Genomic DNA, 6740 nt, shown 5'->3' with positions numbered 1-6740 from the left:
CTTTTGAAGGGTTATTTCCGGGTCCGACCCAGGTAGGTGCCAGTCTGAATGGTGAGACCTGGGTTTTTCAACTCAGGTCTCCCTGAAAACTATTGAAAGGTATAAAAAATCAACATCACAAGAGGAGCCAATCAAAGATCCTGTCACGAACCAGCCTGTCCCAGATACAGCAATCTGAATAGCTGGCCTTGACTGGCATCACCTTAGTCACTTCACAATGAATATACCTTTTCTGCTACCAGGAAGGATTTACTATGGTGTCCTTACATTCACCAAAAACACTTATTAATGTTTCACACTTAAATTACATACACATGTAATATGAGCCTCTCTGAGCTTCGTAAGTTCACAAAGAATCATGGAAAATACACTAGATTAAATTCATTTAATCTGAAAAATGTTTCCAAGGCTTAGTTACAAAAAGTTAATAAGACACAATAAGTTGCACAAATAAGTTTCAGAACATAAAATAGAAAATAAAGACCAGAGTCACTACTTACTAGTTAAGACTTGGCATGTACGAGGGAGCACAGTTGAGAAATATGGGACATTTCAGTGTTGATAAAAACCCTCATGAAAATGCACCCTGTAATGTCTAAAGCAGAAGATTTTAAACCCTTCTTACAGGCTCTTCACCCCACCTTGAGAATTACATTTTCAATTAAGTCAGATTGATTCCCAAAATGACACCAAGCTTTCCGGAGTGAGTTATGGATGTCCTGAGCTCTGGAATGTTCACTGGGCCTGAGTTCTCAACTCTGCTTGTTCTGTTTGGCTGGTCAGGCCCACATCCTCTGGATACAAAAAACTCCTCAGAGATGCTTATCTATCCCTGGATTTTGCCAATTTCAAAAGATTATTGACACTTGCATAGGTTCAGACTCATGTCATTTAGCAAAGCACACGTTGAGATTACATTACAAGGTTACATACAATATACAATGTCATACTTGAATATTAAGGGAAAATAATAATAGTACATAATCGTCACAGCTCCTCCGCCACAGTTCCAGGGAGACCCAGGCTCAGTGTGAACACGGTCGACCCGGGAATTTACCAGGGTGGGAGGCTCTGTCGCCCAGCAATATCCCAGGTTCATATACCAGGATATTGCCGGGTTGAACGAAGTATAATTGGTACTAGATGTTTTTTTGCAAACCACTTCACCCGAAGGTACCTCAATTTCTACATACTGGTGCTCTCTCAAGGCTATTCTGAGAGTAATTGCTATGCAGACATGGGCTAGAATTAAAAAGCAAATGTCCAATGGCAAAATTATCTAGAGACTAAACTTGCTTTATAAGACCAAAATAAATAGCACCTTATTAAGGAATAATATTAAGCAGGAACTCAGGGCCACAATGGAGCAACTACAAATTTTATGAATGAATCAAATACGGTCAGCAAATTTTCTCCATCTTCAGAAATTCTATGCCTTAGCTAGTGGTTTGGAAACTCTATGGGACAACAAGCAAGAAATAGAATTAGGAGCATGACTATAAAAAAAAAGAAAAAAGAGGGAACTAAAAATCTCCAATCTTTTAGATATAACATATATATATATATATATATATTTTGCATCATCCTATCCCAACTGGGCAGCACGGTGGCTTAGTGGTTAGTACTTCTGCCTCACAACACTGGGGGTCATGAGTTTGTATGTTCTCCCGATGTTTGCGTGGGTTTAATCTGGGCACTCCAGATTCTTTCCACACTCTAAAAACATACTGGTATGTTAATTGGCTGCTATCAAATTGACCCTAGTCTGTGTGTGTATGTTAGGGAATTTAGACTGTGAGATACATTGGGGCAGGGACTGATGTGAGTTCTCTCTACAGCGCTGCAGAATTAGTGGCACTATATATATATGATGTTGATGAACATGTATAATTTGAAAGATGCTCCCCATACCTTCCAGCCTACAGGGATATCCTGTTACACCATTCCCACAGGGCTGACCCACTGGTGTTACTTTCTCTAAACACAAAGAAAGTCTTTGATAAACTACATTGGAGATACATGGAATATACAGTAGCCCGATATGGCTTTGAAGGTCAATCCCTACACTCTATTCTCACACTATACACAGCCAGAGTTTTTATTAATGGTTTTTGTCCTTCAGTTTCAAGATAACTAATGGGACCCGCCAGGGATGTCTTCTGTCATCCCCAAGTTTTAGTTATCTTGGAATAATCTGTACCGACGTTATTTGCACTAAAATGCATGGCATAGATAATATACTAGTATTTGTAAACAGCCCAAAAACCTTTTTGACTGCTTTGCAGTCTATTAGGAGGAGTATGGGAAGGCCTCTCTTTATCTACTTAGTACTAATAAAGCAGAAGCTATCCACATATTACCAACAGGAACTTTAATATAACAAGGAACAAGTACAAATGTATGTGACAATCTGAAGCACTGAGTTACCTGGGAATACAAATTACAGTGGATGCAGGGAATGTAGTAGACTGCAACTATTGTGCTTTTGCAATTCACCAAGATATGTGTTAGCTATGTATTAGGTTTACATCTGCTGTGCATTATGCTTCTTACTCAGACCTCCCATGCAGTTCAGGTGTGTCTCCCTCTGAGTGCTGCACTTTATAAGCTCTCACCTGTCCTGCACTCATTACCATTAGCATTGCTTCTGAGACTCTGCATTATATTCAAGCGATACATTACAGACTGTGTGAATCTGCACTAGCATTGCCTCAGATACTCTGTATTATATTCATGCGATGCATTACAGACTGTGCGAATCTGCAATAGCATTGCCTCAGAGACTATGTATTATATGCCTACATTTCCTCAGAGACTGCACCAGTATTACCTCAGAGACTGTTATATTCATGTATTGTCTTTTGACTGTGAATATTTCCTGCATTACCTCAGAGCCTGCATAATAACCTGTATACTTCTTGATTACTGCCAAATCTTGAGCTCTGTCCATCATTCTATGCCATGCGCTATTTATAATGGAACATCACCTGGTATTTCCTGTGATTTCCTAACACTATGTGGTCTAATGGATGGGCTGCATTGCAGCAATTAACATTTTGTTATTACTAAAGATTTTCAATCTGTTTAGAATAATACAATGCAACCTCCCTCCCAAATATTTCTTAAAACTGTTCTCCATGGTGGCAGCTTTAGGCTGAAAAATCAGGAGTTCCTCACTTATTTGGGAGTGGAAATGTTAAGGAGAACTAACCCTCCCTAACTTAGAAAAATATAAATTAGTATGCAGATCAGGTAAAGTATGGGTTTATTCCTACTAAGCAAAAGGTTGACCTAGAAAAATTCTTCAGTCCAGCATTTCCTCTATTTGAATTCCTGTGCATTCCCAAAGAGCTCATACCAACCAATTTAGCTACACCACCTGCTATTGTGGCCACTTTGCAAGCATTGAACAAGGTTGCTACATTTCCAGAAGAGATGTCATTACCATCTGTCCAACATGGGGATAACCAACTTGACCCGTAATCTGATCTTAACTAACTGGCATAGCAAGGGTATCATACTTTATTTGAATACCCAAACTTGCTTTCCTTTTCATTGATTTCAAGTATTTAGATTTCAGATCCCAGGCCAGGATTTCTATAAACAACAAGTCAGGCATTGGTTGCAGAAGTTCTCCATCACCAAAATGCTTGGCTAAGCACATATCAAAGAACTATGAGGGAGGAATATTTTTGGTATAAATAACTAATATCTTCTAAAACATCCCATGAATACAATTCACAATTGCAGGGGAGTCTGGCCTTAACCTGGTATTCTCACAAGAGGATTGTAAGTGAACTAAAAAGTATAAAGTTTTCCTAGCGAACAAAAATAAAAGATATCTATTTTCTTACAACATGGGAAAATATCTGCTATATTAAGGACAGACATTTTTTACATTGAAATACTTTTTATAGAATATGGTGTAAATCTGTATAATTGTTCTACCAAAGATAATTTAAAGAACATTTTCAGATTCCTTCAATTGTATTGGATACCATCCCAGACACTACCATTCTGGTCTCAAAAAGCAAAAAGAAGCAATATCATGCAAGAATTGCATACGAAAAAAAAAGAAGAAAAAAAAGAAGAAAAGACGATAACTTTTTATCAGATTTTTTGTTCTTGTTGTTTATATAACAATATATTTTACTTTCATGTAAAAATAGAATTATTGGTGTATAGGCTTCAAGTTTGACCTTTACCTTTGCAAATATTGGAAATGTAATTGCTATTATTGTTTTCAAGTATATGTTTGTCTTGTCTGAGCTCAACAAGTGAAGCTCAAAGCATGTCTGTTTTGTCTACTGTCAATTAAACTAATAACTACTGAACTAACCTGTGGATATAGAGGATCCTGTGCAGACCACAACAGATCACCAAAGGCTATAAAGCTTTTAAAGCTGTGTTGCTTAATGATCTTGTCTCTAGAAGTATTGTCTTGATTGCAGACAAAACTTGCAATGCGCTCTGGGGAAGACTGCAGTAAATGTGGCAGCGAATATTAAATGTATGAGGTTACTGTGTCCACATTCTCTTTTGGTATTTGAGTTTGTTTTGTGACATTATCAGCTTTAGCTTTCTGAAAGATTGTCATCAGTGCCAAAACGTGTCAGTGGAAATTTATTATTTATTATCTTATATTTATATAGCGCCACCATATTACTCATCGCTGTACAGATAACACAAACTAGGGTCCAATTTAGATAGCGGTCAGTTAACCTGTTATTATGTTCTTGGACTGTGGGAGGAAACCAGAGCATGTGGTGGAAACCCACGCAAACATGTGAAGAACATACAAACTCCACACAGCTAAGGCCCTAGTTGTAATCAACCTCATGGCCCTCACACTAACCACCTAATGACTGCAGTGTTTTCTTCTCTTTATAACCAGACTAATTGTTATGTTTTGGAGATGTGTTGGTCTCACTGGTAGTCATTTTTTTAATCTATCCAACCACGTTATTTATTTTTTCTAGACTTATAGGACCTCCATTTTGTAGCATATTGGAATTATATTATACAAAAATATTTGTATTTTTCATGCTTTAAATAGGAAAAATGGTAAAAAAAAATCTCCTTTATATTATTTCCAAAATTACTTTTAGGTAATTAGTATTAGTGCAACACAAGAAATGTACGCCAATATTTTACCAGCTAGTTATTCCAGGAATTGGGATACCAAATATGTGTAAGTGCAGGGGCTGGCTGGGGTGGTGGCAGCTGCCCCGTGGGCCGATCTCACAGTGCGCTACCTCGGGCTGGGTCATTGGGCTACCTGAATATGTTTTCCTTTAAAATGCTCCTAATAGGCTACCGTAATAGTGATCTAATGCTAGCTGACAAGCTGCCACCAGACCAAATGAAATAGGTCCTCAGCCCAGCTCTGGAAAGGGAGGCTGTCATTGTTAGAACATGCTGACAGACCACCATAATGAGAGGAAGTGTATCCAGGTGTCCTGTCAGAGGACAGATGTTTCTATCCGGATGGAAGCGGCTTTACAACACTAGCAATAAAATCTGTAAATGTGTTTTAACAAGTCTCTACTGCACAGATCTTTCCTTGTGGTACAGTCCTTTCCAATCAGCGATCCTGAGGCAACAGAACTGTATTTTTGACATGCCTGCAGTGCTTGAAGCCTCTTCGTTTAGAGGTGCAGCAGCCATCTATTCAAAGACACCTAAATAGAGACCAGTGCTTAAATGACTGCACCTGGAGTAATTAAAAGCCTTCTAGTTAAATAAACCTGTCTAGCAGACTAACAATTCTTTGCTTGTTTAAAAAAAACTGCTTATGCGCTTCTCTATTTTCCATCACTGCTGAAAGGAATAGAAAAGTAGACAGTGATTGGCTTGCAATTCCTGGTTAATGTGAATGATCTGTGCAGTTTGGTGGACTGAAAACATATGCTTAAGGGCATGTACACTCAATGCTACTTAAAGCATAGACAAAACCTTGTACTTTGTCCTTGCTTTTAACTATCAAAGATTTTTGATCCATCTTTGCAGCTATGTAGTCACTGAGTTCAAGCTTATTTTTTAAGAGGTTTAGGGTGTCTTTGCGGTCTTAGATGAATGAGGGATGAAATGCTTAATTACTAGCTTAACTTAGTGGTTTGTACCAGACCACAATGTATGCTTATTTATAAAACTAAACAAAGGAATGCCAGGAAGGACTGTAAATTGTATTTTGCTTATATGCATGAATAGTTGTCCTTGAATATGTATGAAGATGTATAGAATTAGTTGAAATATAGAGGAGCTTTTCACTAACACCGTAAAAACAAGGACAACTGCAAACAGTGATAGCTTTTTAATAGACACACTGGGCCTGATGCTGGGCGCATATGCGTAAGAAAAAACCCAAAAACATGTAACAATAGTGTATTTACGTGTACATACCTCAGGATACATCCAGCTCTTCACCAGTAGCGTATGCGCCAGCTTTATATCAGGTGTACATCAGCATTGAATGATGAAGCTGCTGCAGAGTGAGGCTAAGAATTAACATTAAAATCACAATTGCTGGCAACAAAACGCTTTAAGCAGAAGAAAGATGAGAGCAAACTAGGTCATAACCACAGGAAACATTGTTTTTTTATTTTGGTTAGCATTTGTTTTGATAGTGAAAAGCACATGGGCTAATAGGTTTGATTTAAATAAAAACACCTCTGCAGTACAGCAATTACAATCTTCCTTCTCGTATACAAATGCAAAAATTTCATGTGAATCTGCAATCA

The sequence above is a fragment of the Mixophyes fleayi genome, chromosome 1 (genome assembly GCF_038048845.1).
Source record: "Mixophyes fleayi isolate aMixFle1 chromosome 1, aMixFle1.hap1, whole genome shotgun sequence".
Lineage (NCBI taxonomy): Eukaryota > Metazoa > Chordata > Amphibia > Anura > Limnodynastidae > Mixophyes > Mixophyes fleayi.
The sequence above is the reverse complement of the archived record's forward strand: the minus strand, read 5'-3'. Positions refer to the sequence as shown.